This window comes from Coffea arabica, chromosome 8c, assembly GCF_036785885.1.
Source record: "Coffea arabica cultivar ET-39 chromosome 8c, Coffea Arabica ET-39 HiFi, whole genome shotgun sequence".
Taxonomy (NCBI): domain Eukaryota; kingdom Viridiplantae; phylum Streptophyta; class Magnoliopsida; order Gentianales; family Rubiaceae; genus Coffea; species Coffea arabica.
The window spans coordinates 10,418,804-10,442,271 of NC_092325.1; the positions used below are offsets into that span (position 1 = coordinate 10,418,804).

Sequence of the window (23,468 nt, forward strand, 5' to 3'; positions counted from 1 at the left end):
TCCACATATAGAACAACATGCTACATGTGCATTAGATGAACTTGGACCAATTCCACCTTGTCTACTTAGCAATTTCATCACATTATTCATTTGAGCACTCAGCATATTGAGAGTGTCCATTTCTATCATACCTGCGTGACGTCTTGTATTACCTCTCTCATTGGCCCATTGGTAATTATTTGCTGCCATTTCTTCTATCAAATTATGAGATTCTTGGGGTGATTTACCTATTAAAGCTCCACCTGCAGCTGCATCGATCATAGTTTTAGTAGAAAAAACTAAATCATTATAGAAGGTTTGTATGATTAACCACTCCGGCAGTCCATGATGTGGACATTTACGAAGCAAATCTCTAAACCTTTCCCATGCCTCATATAATGATTCACCTTCCAATTGGCTAAAACTAGTGATATTCATTCTAAACTTAGCAGTCTTACCTGGTGGAAAATACTTATTTAAGAATGCTCTTGATAATTCATCCCATCCAGTGAAAGTATTAGGAGCATGAGAATGTAGCCAAAGTTTGGCCTTATCTCTCAATGAAAATGGGAACAATCTTAGCCTTATAGCATCATCACTAACTCCATTCATTTTAATTGTATCACAAATTTCCAAGAATGTAGCTAAGTGTGTATTAGGATCTTCTACTGCATTACCTCCAAATTGAGATTGTTGAACCATTTGGATAAGTGATGGTTTAATCTCAAAATTGTTAGCATTTACCGTAGCCCTTGCTATGCTCGTTTGAGATCCTTGTGTTCCCGGTAGAGCATAATCTCGTAGAACTCGCCTATTTGCTTCATTTTCTGCCATGTCTTCTTCAAATTGTAATTCTATCAGAATATCTTCTATTGGCTGCCAAACCTCTTGTTCCTCTTGATGTGATGTACTCCTCCTTTTTCTGTGTAATGTTCTTTCAATTTCAGGATCGAAATGTGCAACTTCTCGATTTGATCGGTGCATACACTACAAACAAAAACAAGAGAAATTTTTCAGTTTTAATTCAACAAATAAAAAAAAACACTAAAAAATATCTAAATTAATAGAGATGATTAGGCCCTAATATTGCCGCTCCCCGGCAACGGCGCCAAAAACTTGACGGGATTTTTGTATCAATGCAAGTTTAATTCCGATTTGACACCCGTTGGACTGCAAGTATACAGGTTGCAATTGTAGTACAAAATGTGTATCGGGTCGATCCCACGAGGAGCAATTTAAACAATTACTAAGCCCTTGTTCTCTCTATTATTTAGACTTACAATTAATTTGAGCAGAGAAAATCTAATGCTGTAATCTACAAATCTGATATACAAATCTAGTTTAACAAATGCTGAATGCGAATAGATAAATTTCACTTAAGGAAGATTCTAGGGATGTAGATTCCACTTATGGCATAAACTACACAAATGAATGGATTTACTTCTTGCTATTATTCTTGCTTAACCAGAGATTTATTTCCAAGATTACCAAGTCTCATTTTCATGATGAAATGGCCTAGAGCAATATAGATTTCCCTATTTTCATGGTGAAATACTACTACTACTCCGTTTTATTTCATGAAATGCTCACTAATCCACCTAAGTGTATCTCTATTTTCATGAACATACAACTCAAGCTCTACTCATGTGTTTCAATTGTTATTACCAATTCTCATTGAATAATAACACTATAAACATGCTATTGGTGATCAATCAATAACAAGTAATCACAGCTACACAAGTAGACAAATTAATACAAGATATAACAAGTGTAGATCACATTCAATTAGTATTATTTAGCCATAAGTTTCATCTACTCCCTAGATGAAGGAGTTTAGCTACTCATGAATGATTTAACAATCAAACTCACAAGTTTATTAATGCAAAACCTCATAAAGTACAAGTATAAGAAAGATAAAAGAAAGCTTAGCCAATTGAAGGTGAAGCTCTCCAATTCTTGTTATGTTCTTGCACAATATGATTATCAGTGAAACTCTCCAAATACTTCTCCAAGAACCCTATCTGGAGAGAAAACTAGATACAAGAAAGAAAACTAGCTACGTATGGTATCCAGGCTTCTCCTCTGTGTTTCTGCATAAAAGGTGAGAGAAATTCCATTCCTCTCATTTCATAATTTCCTCCACTCAGATTTTGTAAAAAGAAGTCAAAGATATGATATTTCCTTTTGTCCATACTCATTTGGTCTTCTCTTTTGTTGCAGAAGCATGTGCCACCGATTTCTGTCCCTCAAAATAGCTGGAAAGTAGTCTGAACACAAAAGGAATGGCTGAGCAAATTGCAAATTTTCGGCTACAAAACGCGCCTACGCAAAACGCGGCATAAACTCGCGTTTTGTATACTCGCGTTTTCACTCTGGCCTTATTTCAACTGCGATTTTCTCCATGATGAAGACCGAACTGGCTTTTGTGCAAAACACAAAAGCTGTAGCCCTTTGAGTTAGCTTTCCAATGCTATAAAAATCACCCAAACCGAAGTTGTACAGCCTGAGATATGGTCGAAATACTATCACCTGGTCAAACCTCTGTTTCCAATTCCGACCACAGAGTGCAGCTTCTGTATTCCGACTTTTTGTCCATGAAAATGGCAGAATTGGATTTCGATGTCTTCATATGAATTGTAGGTCTCTTTCTTAGCTTTAAAATGGTATAAATATCACCTTAATCCGATAAGTGTAGCTCCAGATATGGTCAAAATACCGAAGAGTGTCAACACTGATTTGTATTGCATTTCCTTACTTGAACGTTTTTCATTTCATTCTTCTGGTTATCACTTGAATTCATCACCAAATTTCTATTTTCATCTCATTTGACATCCTTTGGTGATTGAATCATCATTCCTGCATAAAAATGAAGTTTTTACCATTAAAATCACTAAAAATGCAATATTATCCACTTTTACCAAAAATATATAATTTTACCAAAAACCTCTTTATTTTATTTATAAAACTAAACAATCAACTCAAAATTAACTAATAAAATGCACTTAAAAATACGTAAAATAAACTCTTATCAAATACCCCCACACTTGAATCATTGCTTGTCCTCAAGCAATATAAAATTCCAACCATCAATTATCCAAAAAATTTGAAAATAAACATATGTAGTATTTCAACTCCGTTTCCTTAAATCAAGGTAAATAACCCTTATGTGATCTTTTAATTAACCTCAAGTACTCATCATATCAAGCAAAGAGGAGCTAAATATACCATAATTTTTATCAATTCAACTCAATTTCTTATTTTTATCCAATTTCGCAAGCAAGCAACTCCTATAGTCAATAAAGATGCTAACTAATCTCATGATCAACTTCTTATTTTTCTTTTAAAGAGGGATTTATTTTACTTACTCATCTTTTTTTTTGTATATATTTTAAGGGTTAAATATTACTTAAGTTGTGAAGAATGCCTTTTGACGCAAAGATCGACATTTTTAGATGAAGATCCCCGGTTACTCAACAATTCACATACTCAAATTGCTTTTCATACTCTTAATTTAAGTACCGTTTTACGCGAAAGTCGACATTTGTAGATGAGAACTTCCGGTTACTAAGTACAAAAACTATTGGAGTAGAATAATCCCTTTTTTTTTTAATATATATATATAATAAATTCCCTCTAAGAATAATCATGAGAAAAGTATGACACTTATTGACCATATTAATTTCTTATCTTATAAAATCAGATAAAAAGAAGCATTTTCATCAAATATGCAAAATGTAGGCATAATTTTCTCCACTTTACTAGATATACTTTCCTATAGATGTAAAAATTATAATCACATAAAAATCATTTCCAAATTCCATGAGAAAAGAAATTTCAAAACCACATATACTTATTTCAAAAGGATAAGTGACAATTTTATTTATTTATTATGGTTAATAACATATATATATGTATAAGGTTTTGGAAAAATTTTGACAGAGTCTCCCATTAAAAGTGGACTAAACTCCCTGCCAGCAACCACAAGAAACACAATTTTAAGCATCAGAAATATATCAAACACAACTAAAATCACAAGTACCACACATATTTCTCCCCCACACTTAAATTACACATTGTCCTCAATGTGTAGGGAAAGAAAAGAAAAGAAATAAAAGAAAGGAACAAGTGACTCCCCAAGTGATATGGCTGCGGTCCAGTGAAGCCTTGAATGATGAGCCATCGACCGCTCAACCATCTACAGTCAACGATCTACTAGTTACTGCCACAAATTCCAATATTCAAAATAAGGAATGTAAGTTAACATTTTTCAAACAAAAGATAAAAATAACACGCAAACAAGCAAACAAAAGAAAAGCCAGCCAAAGAGCAGCCTCAATCATCCCCTTCATCGTCATCTTCATCATCATTGACGGGAGGTGGATGTACGCCTAGATGATGTTCAATGTGGTCTAGGCGAGTATCCAGTCGGGCTAAATGATGGTCGATGTCGTCCAAGCGACCGAAAAGCCGCTGCCAATTGGTTTGTGGCGGAGGAGGAGGTGGTGCTGCAGTAGATGGTTGAGCTTCATCCCGACCATGTCTAGCCTTCTGTCTCCGCTCCTGAACAGGGCGTGGAATGTCCCCCGTGCCAATACCAAGGCGGCGAAGAGTAGTGATAGTCATCTCAGCACGTGGAGGAACATTTTCACGCCTCATGCCTTCCAATCGAACCTCAAAACGGGTGAAGATTAAAGTCAGTAGACGAGGAAATGAAAGTTTGAAGGAAGTTGTCTTACGCCTCGCCGTAGACCTAATGTGGCTGATGATGATGTTCGGCAATGAAATTCGAGCATACGGGGAAGTTCGGTTGTGGAACATGTAATCAAGGAAGTAAATATCGCTCTTGCGAACCTCCGTATGCCCCGTCTTCTTTGGGATGACATTGTGAGCCATCATGTAAATGATAAGCCGATGACGAGGTTCGAAGACAGTCGCCAAAATGGTCTCCTTCCTTGTAGAGCGAAAAGGTTGGTACTCAAGACCAAACCTGGCCATGGCCAGCGAGGGATCCCACCTCCTATTCGGGGGAACAAACTCCTTCTTCAAATCTACTGGACGGCCGTCATCCATACACCCCAAAATAGCGGCCAAATCTTGACATGACAAGTTGATTCTTCTTCCACGTACCCATGATTCAACCATTTCTCCACTATGACGCGCCTTACTGTCAATGTTAGCGTAAAACTCGCGCACCAAATCGGGGTAGTAATAGTTTGGTAGTGTGAGAATCGGGGCCCATCCAAGTTGAGCAAAAGCATCCGAGATATTATACATCATCTCAACTGTCGAATTCACGTGCATCTCAAACAGGAATTCCAAATTAGCACGCGCCTCATGCCACTCCTGATTCTTGCGAGTGTTGAACCGAGCACTGTCAAATACGGATATTCCCGCTCCACGAGAAGTGCCCTCACCAGGTTGACGACTGACTGGCGGAGGAGAAGGTGAACTCTCCTCTTCAGATACTTCCATTTGTTCATTTTCCTCCCTCTCCTCACTGCTAGAGGACGAGGTTATCACACGTCTTCCCCTTGGCATAGTACCCCTTTTCGACGGATCAAATACTCCTTTAACGCAAATGAAGGGGTTGAGTGGATTGATCAAAGCTCGCCTTTTTTACCTCAAATGGTCATTCTTGCTTCCAATTGTCCACCCTATAATAAAACAACAACTTAACTTAAACACTTATTCAAACTACAAAATCACACCAAATTACCCTATATAACATAAACATTGGGTTGCCTCCCAATTAGCGCTTTTGTTTATAGTCGTTGGTTCGACTGAAAAAGTTGAATCACTTTAGAGCATTAGAGAGAGATTTTCTCCCCATGGGTCGAAACTCCCGAGCCAATCCACCATGTGGTGAACCATGCATTGATCTTCATAATCCAATTTCCTCAAATGCCAAGGAGGAATATTAGACTTGTCATAGAGAGGCTCAACTTCACCTTGGAGTGGATTCTGCTTGTCTTTTCTGAATTGGCTCAACTTTTCACTATTTTCTTCATGGAATGGCGAATTTATTAAGCCAACTTCCATCCTTATCTTCTCCTCCTTTGTTCCTACACCATGAAAGTTAGTACCAAGGACATTTATAAATTTAACTTCTTCGGTCCTTTCTTGGTTAATCTTTTCATCATATGGCATATTAGAAACAAGAGTAGTAGGCTCTATACTCCCATCTTTATTATCCAAATTGAATTCCAATTCCTCACCATTAACCCGTAATATAAGCTTACCTTTTTCTACATCAATTATAGTTCGTGCAGTGGCTAAAAACGGTCGTCCTAGAATAATTGGCATTCTCACATCTTCTTCAATATCTAAGACAACAAAATCCACAGGTATTATAGATTGTCTTACCTTTATGAGCACATTTTCCAAAATACCCATGGAACGTGTGATTGACCGATCCGCCAATTGCAATGTAATATTGGTAGCTTTTAGCTCTTGAAGTCCCAATCTCCGGGCAACCGATAACGGCATAAGTGACACACTTGCACCTAAATCACATAAATCATTAGAAAAATGCAATTGACCAATAGTGCAAGGAATAGAAAAACTTCCCGGATCTTTCAATTTAGGAGGGAGTTTATTCTTAATCAATGCACTACACTCTTCCGTTAATGCTATCATCTCATTATCTACAATTTTCCTCTTCTTTGACATGATGTCTTTCAAGAAACGTGCATAAGAGGGAATCTGTGTTATAGCATCAATGAAAGGAATGTTAATGTGCAATTGTTTAAACATTTTGAAGAACTTTTCAAACTCCCGATCCTGTCCATCTTTCTTCAACCTGTGAGGAAAAGGTATCACATTAGAATTTAATTTGGGATGAAGTGCATCAATATCAATGATAACATGATCATTTTGACTTTCTTGCTCCCCTTCAATTGCTTGCTTCTTGTCTTTTTCACCACCTGAATTTTCAAAATCGAATCCCTCAACCGTTTTACCGCTTCTAAGAATGATTGCATTGACATGCTCTCTCGGATTCACTTCGGTTTTACTTGGTAATTCACCAGGGTTTCTATTGTTGATTACATTGGCAATTTGACCAATTTGAACCTCCAAGTTTCTGTACATCCCAGCTAATTGGTCCAACCGCCCCTCAACTTGCTCGAATCTATCCGAAGTCACCTTAGCAAGTTTTTCCACCGCGATCTCCCAACTTGGTTTAGTTTCAGCCTGTGGTTGCCTTGATTGAAATCCCGGCGGATTGGTTGGCCTTTGTTGATTGCCTTGATCTTTCCATCCAAAGTTTGGATGATTTGTCCACCCCGGATTGTAAGTATTCGAGTAGGGATTATTTGGAGCATTTCGGTTGTAATTATTGACGAATTGTACCTGCTCAGAATCAACACACTCATTAGTATCATGTTCACCTCCACATATAGAACAACATGCTACATGTGCATTAGATGAACTTGGACCAATTCCACCTTGTCTACTTAGCAATTTCATCACATTATTCATTTGAGCACTCAGCATATTGAGAGTGTCCATTTCTATCATACCTGCGTGACGTCTTGTATTACCTCTCTCATTGGCCCATTGGTAATTATTTGCTGCCATTTCTTCTATCAAATTATGAGATTCTTGGGGTGATTTACCTATTAAAGCTCCACCTGCAGCTGCATCGATCATAGTTTTAGTAGAAAAAACTAAATCATTATAGAAGGTTTGTATGATTAACCACTCCGGCAGTCCATGATGTGGACATTTACGAAGCAAATCTCTAAACCTTTCCCATGCCTCATATAATGATTCACCTTCCAATTGGCTAAAACTAGTGATATTCATTCTAAACTTAGCAGTCTTACCTGGTGGAAAATACTTATTTAAGAATGCTCTTGATAATTCATCCCATCCAGTGAAAGTATTAGGAGCATGAGAATGTAGCCAAAGTTTGGCCTTATCTCTCAATGAAAATGGGAACAATCTTAGCCTTATAGCATCATCACTAACTCCATTCATTTTAATTGTATCACAAATTTCCAAGAATGTAGCTAAGTGTGTATTAGGATCTTCTACTGCATTACCTCCAAATTGAGATTGTTGAACCATTTGGATAAGTGATGGTTTAATCTCAAAATTGTTAGCATTTACCGTAGCCCTTGCTATGCTCGTTTGAGATCCTTGTGTTCCCGGTAGAGCATAATCTCGTAGAACTCGCCTATTTGCTTCATTTTCTGCCATGTCTTCTTCAAATTGTAATTCTATCAGAATATCTTCTATTGGCTGCCAAACCTCTTGTTCCTCTTGATGTGATGTACTCCTCCTTTTTCTGTGTAATGTTCTTTCAATTTCAGGATCGAAATGTGCAACTTCTCGATTTGATCGGTGCATACACTACAAACAAAAACAAGAGAAATTTTTCAGTTTTAATTCAACAAATAAAAAAAAACACTAAAAAATATCTAAATTAATAGAGATGATTAGGCCCTAATATTGCCGCTCCCCGGCAACGGCGCCAAAAACTTGACGGGATTTTTGTATCAATGCAAGTTTAATTCCGATTTGACACCCGTTGGACTGCAAGTATACAGGTTGCAATTGTAGTACAAAATGTGTATCGGGTCGATCCCACGAGGAGCAATTTAAACAATTACTAAGCCCTTGTTCTCTCTATTATTTAGACTTACAATTAATTTGAGCAGAGAAAATCTAATGCTGTAATCTACAAATCTGATATACAAATCTAGTTTAACAAATGCTGAATGCGAATAGATAAATTTCACTTAAGGAAGATTCTAGGGATGTAGATTCCACTTATGGCATAAACTACACAAATGAATGGATTTACTTCTTGCTATTATTCTTGCTTAACCAGAGATTTATTTCCAAGATTACCAAGTCTCATTTTCATGATGAAATGGCCTAGAGCAATATAGATTTCCCTATTTTCATGGTGAAATACTACTACTACTCCGTTTTATTTCATGAAATGCTCACTAATCCACCTAAGTGTATCTCTATTTTCATGAACATACAACTCAAGCTCTACTCATGTGTTTCAATTGTTATTACCAATTCTCATTGAATAATAACACTATAAACATGCTATTGGTGATCAATCAATAACAAGTAATCACAGCTACACAAGTAGACAAATTAATACAAGATATAACAAGTGTAGATCACATTCAATTAGTATTATTTAGCCATAAGTTTCATCTACTCCCTAGATGAAGGAGTTTAGCTACTCATGAATGATTTAACAATCAAACTCACAAGTTTATTAATGCAAAACCTCATAAAGTACAAGTATAAGAAAGATAAAAGAAAGCTTAGCCAATTGAAGGTGAAGCTCTCCAATTCTTGTTATGTTCTTGCACAATATGATTATCAGTGAAACTCTCCAAATACTTCTCCAAGAACCCTATCTGGAGAGAAAACTAGATACAAGAAAGAAAACTAGCTACGTATGGTATCCAGGCTTCTCCTCTGTGTTTCTGCATAAAAGGTGAGAGAAATTCCATTCCTCTCATTTCATAATTTCCTCCACTCAGATTTTGTAAAAAGAAGTCAAAGATATGATATTTCCTTTTGTCCATACTCATTTGGTCTTCTCTTTTGTTGCAGAAGCATGTGCCACCGATTTCTGTCCCTCAAAATAGCTGGAAAGTAGTCTGAACACAAAAGGAATGGCTGAGCAAATTGCAAATTTTCGGCTACAAAACGCGCCTACGCAAAACGCGGCATAAACTCGCGTTTTGTATACTCGCGTTTTCACTCTGGCCTTATTTCAACTGCGATTTTCTCCATGATGAAGACCGAACTGGCTTTTGTGCAAAACACAAAAGCTGTAGCCCTTTGAGTTAGCTTTCCAATGCTATAAAAATCACCCAAACCGAAGTTGTACAGCCTGAGATATGGTCGAAATACTATCACCTGGTCAAACCTCTGTTTCCAATTCCGACCACAGAGTGCAGCTTCTGTATTCCGACTTTTTGTCCATGAAAATGGCAGAATTGGATTTCGATGTCTTCATATGAATTGTAGGTCTCTTTCTTAGCTTTAAAATGGTATAAATATCACCTTAATCCGATAAGTGTAGCTCCAGATATGGTCAAAATACCGAAGAGTGTCAACACTGATTTGTATTGCATTTCCTTACTTGAACGTTTTTCATTTCATTCTTCTGGTTATCACTTGAATTCATCACCAAATTTCTATTTTCATCTCATTTGACATCCTTTGGTGATTGAATCATCATTCCTGCATAAAAATGAAGTTTTTACCATTAAAATCACTAAAAATGCAATATTATCCACTTTTACCAAAAATATATAATTTTACCAAAAACCTCTTTATTTTATTTATAAAACTAAACAATCAACTCAAAATTAACTAATAAAATGCACTTAAAAATACGTAAAATAAACTCTTATCAGTATTCTCAGGAAAAGATCGAATGAAAAGAGACCAAAATTGAATTAAAGAGTGATAAATTGGACTTTGTAGAAGAGCAGTATAAACTATTGAAATCTATTAGTGGTTGAAAATCAGAAAACCTTGCAGGCCCCAAAAACAAACAAACAACCAATCAAAAACTTGTATCCTTTTGTCTTTTTTATCATTTAGCTCAGACTAGGGATTGAGGGACATGGACCATAACTTTACAGATGACTATCTGGGCAAAACTTGAGTACAGAAGATTCTTCATGTCACTGACAACGGTTTAGATGGTTGACCATTCAGTGCAAAACTTGAGGATTAGACGGTACAGTTCAAACTACCCAATTTTGGCCTTTGTATCCAATGGCTCGATAATATTTGAAGCTCATGTCAGTTCAATAGAGAAACAGATCGCTTAAAGGTGACATTAGTAATTTTCAGAACCAAATGTAAATACAAAAGCATATGTAATCAGAATTTCTGCACTGCCATGCAAAAGGAACTAGATGAGAGTTACAGAAAATACCTCAAGAAGTTTTGAACTCTTACAGCTAATAATCTGCTCTTGTATTTCAAACTATTTTAGTATAGATAAGAAAAATGCCAAGGAAATTCTGTATTGTATGCCAGGCGGCTATCCAACATTGAGCCTCAAGCTATGGGCATCATATATTCCAATTGCACCATCAGAAAAGCCTATATATACCAGAGGCCATCACAGCAATATGTTGCACTTGCAATGCAGAGGAAGAAAATGAGTCTTGTAGATTCTACTGCAATACTAGCTAGACATTCTAAATCCATGATACAGAGTAGAATAGACTTGAAAAATTTCTCAGCTTTATCTTAATTCACGATGGATGTAATTCGTATAGCAATCATCTGTAACTTTATGCGAAATCATGATTTGCAGGTGAAATCACATGCTACATGGAGCATAATCTATATCCACTTGGCAAACATTAATTAATTTCTTAGACGGATTCTCATTTTTATTTTATTTTCTTTTCATCTGATGATATCTCTTATGACTCTACCTTGTCTGAAAAATAATTGAGGGAATTTACTCTAACCAAAAGTGTTATATATTTGTTTTTTGTAAAAATTATTCTACAAAAACACAGCAGTGGTACCATAAGTGCACAATAATATGCGCAAACCGCAACCAGATTACCATATAAATTGAATCAATAATTGAAAGTAATCACCAAAAAATTAAAAATGTAAATGATGGGCCTCGTATACCTGGACTTCGCAAGGCAACCAAGGTTTGTAGAGACCCATGATATGATTTGGATACATGGGCCTTTGTAGAGAACTTTTAGTGACATTTCTGGCCCATATGTCAATGCAGAAACAATTAGAGGTGGACAAAAACGACCATTAACTCAAAAATTCGTCATACCTAATCCGATCGGACCTAAAAATTAGAATATCCAATCTGTATTATTTGACCGAATCAAAAGAGTGTCAAATACCCGCTTAGATGCTGGATGTGGTAGGATCACATAAATTAAAAAACCACAGGTACCCAATCCGCCTCCTCCCCACCACACACACATATATGTATTATTTTTATACACATACCACAAAATAATATTTTTAGAGCTAAATAAGTAATTTCATTGTTTAAATTACATTACAAATATGGAAGACTATAGTCTGTTCACAAGATTTATTTGCAGAAATCATGATCCTATATTTTTTAGAAAAGAGTTTAATTAATGTGGAATATATACTTAAAAAAAGGTACTACTTATTTCAAAATTTCATTGATTTTGAATTCTTTTAATTTTTTTCTTTTTCTTGTATTCTCTTCGCATGTTTGTTTCTTAGTGGAAGACTTTTTATTAAATTATAGATGAATATGTAAAATATAAAAATTAAATTAGTATAAGTTTTTTTTAAAAAATTAAATGATAAGCAAGGGGACAATCATACACAAGGCCATAGCAATTAAAAGTAAGGAACATATAAATATCAATAAATGAAGAAAATAATTAAAAGCAGCTTAGATCTCATAGTAGTTGTTGAACCAATTCGTCAGTTGCCCCCTTGACTAGAATTAGGGGTTTAGTTCCCCATAATTAATGTACAGGCCATGCGGACAAGGTTGGAAGAAGCCATCGATTCCTTAATCAAAGCGAACGAAAGAAATTGCCCCTCGTTAATTCCGGTTAACCGAAGAAAGAAAGGGGACAATCGATTATGGTGGTTTTCAATTGTTCTCCTAAGCTAACTGTATAGAGAGTGCACACTTTCAATTTTCTTCAGTCAAGGCCAGGGTGAAAAGTAATGTCAAAAGTCCACAGTTGCGGCTCCTCTTAGCTTTCTTTCTTTCCTCACAAGACATACGAGAGATTAGGTTTCAATCAATTGATTTCTCCAAATCAATTCACACAAGATAGAAAAGCCAGAATACAAAGTCAACAATTGCGGCCTTCTTGTCTCTTTTTCTTCCCCCCGTTACAAAGCCACGGCCAGGCCCCTTTTTTTAAGAACAAAGAGAACGAAAAAGGAAGAAAAACCTAAACCAGACAAGAGGTAAAAAAATTGTTTTAGCTAGCCCGCTCTCTGGAGTCTAATACCTTCCCCTATCCGACCTTCCAGGAGGGGCTTTTTTTTCCTCTCGGGAAGTGGTCTTTTACAAAATTAAATGAGACTCTCTAAAATAAAATAAAATAAAGCCTATGACAATCAAATTTCCTCAGCTTCTCAAGGGGGCCCCACGTGCGACAAATCTTCGAAATTTTGACTTTAAGTACTTTTCAGCATCCATTCCTGCAATTAGCATCAAAACAAAATATCAGTAGAATCTACCCAATTAATGAAAATATTTTAGTCAGATAAACATGCATTAATGCCCAAAATACCCCACTAAAACGCACCCTATCAATCTCCCCCACACTTAAACTATGTTTGCCCTCAAGCATAATTAACTCAGAAGTGCAATCAAGATATTAAGCAATTCACAGCAGTTCATACCAAGAATGGCATCCCAAATTTTCCAATAACCACATTGAAATCAGAATATACCAAATCGATAATTCTCGCAGTTTAAAATGCACTTATTCATTCCAAGTGTATAGGACATGTATATAAGATAACTCTCAAATCAACACAATAGAATGACACTACCATAAACTTGCTTATATATCATATCGCCACCACTTATTTATAAATTTAAATGCAGCAATCAAGGGACTTTGCAAGGTTGTAATGGGGTTAGGGCGAGAGGGTAGGATAGAAAGGATTCAAAAGGGTGTAAAAGTATAAAGAAAGTGCTCACAAATTCATTACACAGATTCTTGCACATTTGAAACTTCAAGGCATCTCAACCATCATACAAGTGAAGTAAATCGGCACTTGCCACAGCCTTCGATCTTTTTGTTTCTCCTCTTTTCATTCATCTACTTCCTCTCTCCCCTTTTTTTTCACTTTTCTCTTTTCTTTTTTTTTTTCTCTTTTGTTTTCTATTTTTTTCCTTTTTTTGTTTTTTGTTTTGTTTTGTTTTGTTGTTTTGTTTTTTTTTTTTTTGTGTTTTGAATAACTCCCAACCAACACCATAAAAGTCAACTTTACTCGTTGATTTCTTGCACTTTGTCTTCTTTTCATATTTTTTTCTTTTTCCCTCTTTTTTTCTTTCTTCTTTTCCATAAATATGTGTAACGCCTCTCAAATAATACTCCAAATTTTCATGTAATGAAATCAAAGCACTTCTTCACACGGGGTTCAAAAAAAAAAGTCTAAAAAGAGGTTTTACGGCTAAAAATTAGGGTCTCAAGCGAAGAATAAGGGTTAAGACTCAACTTGGCTCCCTAATGGTAAATAAGCTAAGGGTTAGTTTTTATTTTTTAGAAAGTCCAAAAATGGCTCAATCCTAGGTGCCCTATCATTTCAATGTATTAAACTCATTTAAATGTGGTCTTGACATACATAACCGAGCAAGTTCTAGAATGACAAACCATGTGTACTAATCACTCAACAAACGAAAAATTAGGCTCAAAAATTGCACCAGTGATCAAATTGATGTCAAGTTCAGCATATTCATCAATCAATTCAGTATCAAGGAAAGTAGAACACCCCATGGCATGAACTTACTACTTATACTCATATATCAATTACATTCATCATCGTTTAAAGAAGAGAACTACTAAGGCAAGGAAAAATTTAATCAGACAACTAAAAACACAACTAAAGCATAGTTAACCCTCTAAAGCATAGTTAACCCTCCCCCACACCTAAATCTTACATTGCCCTCAATGTAAGCAAATAAAGAATAAAACTGAGGTAAAGGGGCAACGACACTTCCCTTAAAAACGGAGGAGGGCAGATATGAACTACGGCTATGGAGGGAAGGGCAGGCGGAAACCCACGTGATGGAGATGCGCTAAATTCTGGGCCATTCCAGCCATTTGACGCTCCATCCGCTCCATACGAGTGTCCATGTGCTGCATCTGGAACCGAAGGGCTGCAAATTGGCTATCGGCGGAGGGAGACGGTGGAGGCGCTGAAGAGGACGGTCCGGGAGCATTCGTGGAAGGACCACCGGCCTCCGGGACGGTGGACTTGGAAGCTCTGCGCTTCGGTGGAACAGAGATTGGCCCCGGGGGAGCAAACTGGAAAACGCCATTCACCTGTCGCACAAGACCCATTTTCTCCAAACAAACTAAATCAAGAGATTCCATAGTACAAGCACGATGCAAATTATGATTATTCAAGTCCAAAATCCCAAGATTTACAGTAAATTGAGTGATAAATGAGCCCAAAATTAATGGCTTATTTTTCTTACTTAAGACAGTTCGAAGGTGGGGGGCAAACCAACAACCCAAATTGACCTTATACCGAGCAACCATGCACCAAATGAAAAAGAATTCGGGTTTGGTCAAAGTACCCGAACTATCCTTTCTACCAGAAAAACTGTCAGCCATAAATCTATGTAAATAATGGTAGGCAGCGCTCTTAAGAAAAGATACCTTAGACTGGCTGGGGTCATAGTTGTGTCGGTCAACCGACAAATCTCTCCAATAACCAATGTTATGAGAGAAAAATGGCTCCGTGTACTCGCACATACTGTGCATATATTCCTCACTTTGGGAGTAAGGAATATCAATAAACCCAAGAGCCAAATTAAATTCAGTGATAGACTGGTGAATTCTCTATCCATTAATCTAAACCTCACTACCTCGGGAGTGGTAACGGAGAATTCATCGGGGATATTGAACTCAAAAGTAGCATAGAATTCCCACGCCAGTTCAGTAAAAGCAGGCAAAATGATAGTAGCATAGCGGGTCCAACCTATGTCGGCCAATTGCTGCGTGACCTCATCTCTAACATTTAACATATCAAGTGTAGAGCCGTGGATGTATTTACAAGGAATTATCTTCCTTGTGCACGCCGAGGCGTACCGCTCCTTGTCGGCAGCCCGGATGAAGGTCAAATTGCCGTCAAAGTGGGCCGGAGAGGAGATATAAACCTCCCTATTCCATCCAAGGTGGGTACGGGGTCCTCCCGGCCCAGTTGATGGGGCAGGTCCACTCAAGGGGACCGTAGGCTGTGGGGTGGAGGTGGAAGGTTTGCTCTTGCCTTTATTTTTGAGTCTGGTCATTGGGAAAAGATGAGGGAATGGTGTTCAAAATATGTCAACAAACAGCCAATAAAGCAAATGATCCCTAGTCACAGTTCCCAATCACAAACAAGTGCAAAAACGGGTAATAAACTCACCCCAAAAACTAATTAATCCTGTAAACAGCAAAATATTCCCCAAATACTACCAACTCAACCCAAAAACCAATTAATTAGATAAACACAGCAAATTTTCCCAAAAGCTAATTAAACAGGCAATCAGAGTAGAAACTCCCCCCAAATATCACTGGTTGAGCACAAAATTTGACAAATAATCAACAATTAACCACAGATATATCACAGTACCCAAACAAGCACAAAATTTCTGTCCAACTAGTAAGTCAACAACCTGGCTTCAGTTAAGAAATTGAAATCTGGCATCAGCTAATAAAAGCTAATAATCTGGCCTCAACTAATAAATGACAGAAAATTAAAGAAGAAATCACCGTAGGGGTTTTGGCAACAACAGCAGGTATAGTGGAAAAGGCAGAAGCGACGCGCGTGGGGTCCACACGCGTGGGCTAAGGCGCAGAAGGGCGCTCGGCTGCTGCTGCTACTTGCTGGGCCTGTCTGGTGAAGTCGTTGAGGAAGAGCAGAAGAGATCGCGCGCCTGCTGGGCTTGGCTGGAGGCACGAGCTGCTGGCGTGGAGTGCACGGAGGGCACCCGTGGCGCGCGGGCTTGGCCTGGATTTGCTGCGCGCTGGGCTCGGGCTGAATGGCATGCTGGAGCTGAGCAGAGGCTGGTCGCATGCGAGGGGAGATTGGTGGGGACGCGCGAGGGGGGTTCGCGCGCAGAGGGCAGAGGCGCCTGGTGCAAGCTGTGCGAGCGCGGGACTGGTGAGCGCCAGTGGCGGTCCGCTCGGGGCTCTGCTGGAGCGCTTGGCTCGCGTCTGCTGTGGATGGGCTTGGGCGCAGAGGAAGGCAGGCGCGCAGCAGCGCGCCTGGTTGTTGCTGGTGCTGCTAGGCAGCTGCTGCTAGCGCTACTGGCAGTAGCGGACAGCGCGCGGCGACGTCAAGAAAGCAAAGGAGGAAAAGGAAAAGGAGTGGGCGGCGGTGGATGTGCAAGTCGCGGCGGCGGTAGAACAAGAGAAAAGGGAAGAAGAAAAAGAAGGAAAAGAAGGAAGAAGAAGAAAGAAAAAAAAAGGAAAAGGAAGAAGAAGAAGACAAATAGGGCTACGGACTTTTGAAAAAAAAAATTTCTCTCTTTTTTCTTTTTTTTGTAAGGGTAATTTCGTCTTTTTGTCCCCTCCCCCCTTTTTTTTTTAATCTTTGTAGAAAAGTTCCTCTCACTTATGTTTTTTTTTCTCTCTCTCTCTCTCTTTTTCTTGCTTTTAAATTGAGGGCAATCTCGTCTGTTGCATTCTTTCCTTTTTCTTTTCCTTTTATTTTGTTAAATATAGACAACAAAGAACCTGGGTCTTAGGCGTAGGCACGCCTAACCGCCCTCTAGTCTTCTGACCATCCGTCAAAATTTTTTGATCCTCAAGCGTGACCACCTGGCGTGGGCATACTTAACTGCTATAGAGTCTTCTGACCAATCTCCAGAAATTGAGTTCCCTAAGCGTGACCACCTGGCGTGGGCACGCTTAACTACTGTAGAGTCTTCTGACTGCGGACGAAAACTTTCTTCCCTTAGGCATGACCAACTGGCGTAGGCACGTCTAATTGTCAATTTCCTGCCACCAAATATCAAACTATTAAATGACACTAACCCTTAACTAAAACTTCAAAAAATGTACGAAAACTGAAACAAATATTCTTGGGTTGTCTCCCAAGTAGCGCCTTTCTTTAATGTCTTTATTTAGACACAGCCGAAACTCTCAAACAAGATAAAATGGATCCTGGAGGTGTACAATATCTACTTCTTCAACATAGAATCCTTCATAATACGGCTTGAGACGATGACCATTCACCACGAACTTCTTCTCCGTTTTCAAACTTTGGATCTCCACTGCACCATAATGAAACACATTAGAAACGACAAATGGACCAATCCAACGAGAACGTAACTTACCAGGAAAGAATTTAAGTCTCGAGTGATACAAGAGGACTTTTTGCCCCACTACAAAAGACTTCCTTGCAACTTGCTGATCATAGAAGATTTTACTCTTTTCCTTATAGATCGTGGCATTCTCATATGCTTCATTCCTTATCTCCTCCAACTCCTGTAGTTGCAATTTCTGTTGAACTCCCGTCTCTTCAAGACCCGTGTTACACTGCTTTACTGCCAAGAACGCCTTGTGTTCGAACTCTACAGGGAGATGACAAGCCTTACCAAAGACAAGTCTGTACAGGGACATCCCAATAGGTGTCTTATATGCGATTCTGTACACCCATAGTGTGTTTTCTAACTTTAAACTCCAATCCTTCCTATCTGGGCGTACCATCTTCTCCAAGATTGATTTGATCTCCCTGTTTGACATTTCGGCTTGCCCATTTGTCTGCGGGTGATACGGCGCTGATACCTTGTGAAGCATGTCATATTTTCGAAACAAGGCAGCGATGGTCTTATTACAAAAATGTGTCCCCCTATCACTTACCACAGCTCTTGGCATTTCAAAGCGGACAAAAATATTAGATTTTAAGAACTCTGCAATCACTCTAGAATCATTAGTACGGGTGGTTTTGGCTTCCACCCATTTAGAGACATAATCAACTGCAAGTAAAATGTATAGGAAACCAAAAGATGAGAGAAAAGTACTCATAAAATCTATCCCCCAAACATAAAAAATTTCAACAAATAACATGGGGGCTTGAAGCATTTGATCCTTACGAAAAATATTTTTCACCCTTTGACACCTATCACAGAATTTGCAAAATAAGTACGAATCTTTAAAAAGGGTGGGCTAGTAAAAATCACTCTCTAACACTTTGCGAGCTATTCGCTTGAGTCCAAAATGCCCTCCACAAGCAAACGAATGACAGAAATTTAAAATAGAGTGAAATTCACCTGTACTTACACACTTTCTTAGCACTTGATCCGAACATTGTCTCCAAAGGTAGGGGTCGTCCCAAATGTAGTATTTGGCATCACTCTTCAATTTATCTCTCCTAACATTTGGCCACCCTGCAGGCAATTGATTAGTCACTAAAAAATTTACTATATCGGCGTACCAGGGTGTAGACGAATCAACGGCAAGAAGTTGCTCCTCTGGGAATGTCTCCCTCAATGGTTGTTCTTCCTTATGTGTCAGCAAACGGCTCAAATGATTGGCAACCAAATTCTCTACCCCACTTTTATCTTTTATCTCCAAGTTGAACTCTTGCAGGAGTAGGATCCATCTGATAAGTCTCGATTTTGCATCCTTCTTTGTCATCAAATATCTCAAGACTGCATGATCAGAGAAAATTGTTACTTTTGCACCTAACAAATAAGGTCTAAATTTTTCTAATGCAAAAACCACAGTTAGTAATTCTTTCTCTGTTGTAGAATAGTTGAGTTGACCTCCATTCAACGCATTTGATGCATAATAGACTGCATGAGCCGCCCTGCCAATTCTTTGCCCCAACACAGCTCCCACTGCGTAGTCACTCGCGTCACACATAATTTCAAATGGGAGGCTCCAGTCTGGAGGTTGAATGACGGGCGGTGATGTTAACGACTCCTTCAATTTGTCAAATGCCATCTTGCACTCCTCGGTGAAGTCAAATGTTACATCCTTCTACAACAGTTTGAACAGGGGCACTCTAATTTTGGAGAAATCTTTGATGAATCTCCTGTAGAACCCTGCATGACCAAAAAAGGAGCGTACTTTTCGTACACTTACGGGGTAAGGTAAAGCAGAAATAATATCGACTTTTGCTTCATCTATTTCTATTCTCCTAGTCGACACTACATGCCCTAAGACAATACCATACTCCACCATAAAATGATATTTTTTTCAATTAAGTACCAAATTTGTTTCTATGCATCTTTTTAAAATCAAATCTAAGTTATCAAGGCATTCATCAAAACTATCCCCATACACACTAAAATCATCCATAAATACCTCAGTAATCTTTTCTACATACTCATAAAATATACTTACCATATACCTCTGAAAAGTCGCCGAAGCATTGCAAAGGTCGAAAGGCATCCTCCGATAGGCAAACGCGCCAAATGGGCAGGTGAATGTAGTTTTCTCCTGGTCCTTCGGTACTATCGCGATCTGGAAATAATCCGAAAAATCATCAAAAAACAGTAATAGACACGACCAGCTAACATTTCTATCATCTGATCAATAAATGGGAGAGGAAAGTGGTCCTTCTTTGTCACAGCATTCAGACTCCGGTAATCAATGCACTGACGCCATCCTGTGGGTTTCCTCACTGGGACTATCTCGCCCTCCTGGTTCTCTTTTACGGTTACTTCTGCCTTTTTCGGGACTATTTGGACTGGGCTCACCTACGGACTGTCTGAGATGGCGAAAATGATCCCCACTTCCAAGAGTTTAAATATTTCCTTCTTTATCACTTCCATCATTAGTGGGTTCAATCTCCGTTGCGCATGTCTTACCTATTTTCCATCATCTTCAAGCTGGATCTGATGCATGCATAAGGAGGGCTAACTCCCTTGATATCTGTTATGTTCCACCCAATCGCCTCCTTATGATTTCGAAGAAGACGAATCAGGTTGTCTTCTTGTCTTGGTGACAGATGTGCAGATATGATGACCGGCAGTGTCTCTTTGTCCCCGAGAAAAGCATACTTCAAATGCTTTGGGAGAGGCTTGAGCTCCAATTCAGGTGCGTGCACAATAGAATGCAACAATTTCGCCAGAATTTCTGGTACAAAAAGAGAAGTAAGCTCATATCTTGGAGAAATTGGTGGAAGCGAATGCAGTGCTTCAACTGCACGATATAACTCATCACTTAATCCTGCATCAGGAGTTGCTCCCAACTCGAGATACTTGGCTAATGCCACTGCCAGTGCATCGTCCCCATCCAATTCAAACGTTTTCTGCACAAGGGGCTCAATAACACTTAAAACAAAAATGGAGTTAGCCTCATCCAGGTACTTCATTGCATCAAAAATATTAAAATTTACAATTTCTCCATCAAACTCCATTGATAAGGTACCCTCATTTACATCTATTTTCGTCCTAGTAGTGCTTAAAATGGCCTACCTAACAAAATAGGTGACAGATGTAGTGCCCTTTCATCCCCCATGTCTAGGACATAGAAATCTGCAGGAAAAACTAACTCATTGACCTGTACCAAAATATTTTCAACTAACCCTTCTGGATAAGCATTGGTACGGTCTGCAAGTTGGATTATAATGCCTGTGCCTTTTAGTGGGCCAAGATTAAGAGAAGCATAAATTGTTTTAGGCATAACATTAATTGATACCCTCAAATCCAACATCGTTTTCCTAATTGGGGTACCTCCTATCTTGCAGGGAATGGTGAATATACCTAGGTCTCCACATTTTGGTAGGAGTTTCCTTTGAAGCATAGCTGATACATTTTCTCCCACCGCCACTCTTTCGTCACCCTTCAACTTCCTCTTGTGGGTGCACAAATCCTTCAAAAACTTGGCATACTTAGATATCTGCTTGATTGCATCCAGTAAGGGAATGTTAATCCCCATTTTTTGGAACACATCCAAAAGCTCTTTTTTCTTCTCTACTTTCTTTGTCTTCTCTAACCTGCAAGGAAAGGGGGGGTAAGTTAGATTTAATAGTGGGTGGAGAAGTGAAGGTTACCTTATGATCCTTGCGAATACGTCATTCCTCTTCAATTTTCTTTTCTATCTCCTTCTCACTTTTGCTTTTTGAATTTTCCACTTTAGCCCCTTCCAGTTCCTTGCCACTCCTTCAGTGTCATGACACTTACATTTTTGGGATTTATCTCGGGTTGAGATGGTAATTTTTCATGGACGTGGGACTGCAGGCGATTGATGGCAGTTCCCAATTGGCTTATTCGAGTATCCATATCTTTCATGTCTGCTCTGGTGTCCTGCTGGAACTGAGTGGTACTCATGGTTAAGGCTCTAGTTTCTTGCTGGAGTTGGGCCATATTCGTGGTCAATGACCTGGTCTCCTGCTGGAGCTGAGTAGTAGTCATGGCCAGACTCTTGACAATATCCTCCAGAGAGCTACCTGAATTGGCGGACGAAGGTTGAGGCTTTTGCTGCCATGGTTGCTGAAACCCTGGTGGACGATTTGAAAGTGAATTTGGTTGCCTGTTCCCATAACTAAGGTTGGGTGGTCCCTCCAACTCGGATTGTATGTATTGGAGTACGAGTTATACTGCCTGCGTGGCGCGAGCACGCTTCCTACCATGTTTACCTGTTTCGCCCCGTTCTCTTGTAAAAAGGGGCACGTGTCCGTGCAGTGGTCCATACTAGTGCAGATTTCACACACCTTCACTCGTGGTGTGTTCCCCATGGCTAATTGCCTAACAGCGGACGTCAACTCTGACAATTGTTGCTGAATGGATGACGTCTCTATCTCATTGACCCTACGAGTGGGGTTAATCTCACGGTAGTCAAACTACTGAGAGTTCTCTGCCATGACTTCAATAAGCTCCCACGCCTCCTTCGATGCCTTGTTCGTCAAGGTTCCTTCACTCGCAGCATCAATGATACTCCTGTCAGTTGACTGGAGCCCTTCATAGAAGTACTGGATCAATAGTTGCTCACTAATTTGATGTTGCAGACATCTAGTGCATAACTTGTTAAACCTTTCCCAATAGTCGTATAAGGACTCCCCGGAGTACTGCTTGAAGCTGCATATTTCCTTTCTCAAACTCGCAACCCGGGATACGGGGAAGAATTTTTCTAGAAATTTCTTTTTCAATTGTGCCCACGTGGTGATACTACCAGCAGGGAGATGGTATAGCCAATCCTTCGCTGCATCCTTGAGAGAAAAGGGGAAAGTTCTAAGTCTTATTTGCTCCTCAGTGACCCCAAGAGGTTTCATATTAGAGCAAACTATCTCGAACTCCTTGACATGTTTGTGGGGTTTTTCACCAGAAAGACCATGGAACGAATGTAGGAGGTGAATCAACCCCGACTTCAGCTCGAAAGCGGTATTCTCAGCCAAAGTGGGGAATGTGATGCACAAGGGCTGGTGAGTCAACTCCGGGGCAGCCAACTTCCTTAGTGATTGGGTGTTGGCCATGCTAAATTCGTCTTCTGCTGGCTCGTTTGCAGTAGATAAGTGCCCTTCTTTTCGTCTCTTGATCTCTTGCCTTCGCCCACGCGCTGCCTTCTTAACCTCAGGATCGTATACCAATTCACCTGTGCGAGAAGAATGGGGCATAAACTAGCAAAAATATCAAGAAGAAAAAGAAAAAAAACTGAACTCAAAAAGAAATAAATATTTCAAATGACAGTCCCCGACAACGGCGCCAAAAATTGACAGGTGCCGAACCTGTGCAATAATAATAAATAAAATCTAAGTACCACCTAAAGCAGTCAATAATCAATTCTAGTACTGAAGCAGGGACTCTAGGTGTGCAATGGGTTACTTGATTCACC

The 23,468-nt window shown here is 39.0% G+C and overlaps 2 non-coding genes across 2 annotated transcripts; both read left to right on the forward strand.

The window, feature by feature from the left end:
• The first annotated feature begins 319 nt into the window (after positions 1-319).
• LOC113707558 (small nucleolar RNA R71) lies at positions 320-426 on the forward strand. The gene has a single exon (XR_003452281.1). It is a non-coding gene; the product is annotated as a small nucleolar RNA R71 (small nucleolar RNA).
• Positions 427-7,687: 7,261 nt separating this feature from the next.
• On the forward strand, positions 7,688-7,794 carry LOC113707559 (small nucleolar RNA R71). The gene has a single exon (XR_003452282.1). It is a non-coding gene; the product is annotated as a small nucleolar RNA R71 (small nucleolar RNA).
• The last annotated feature ends 15,674 nt before the right edge of the window (positions 7,795-23,468 follow it).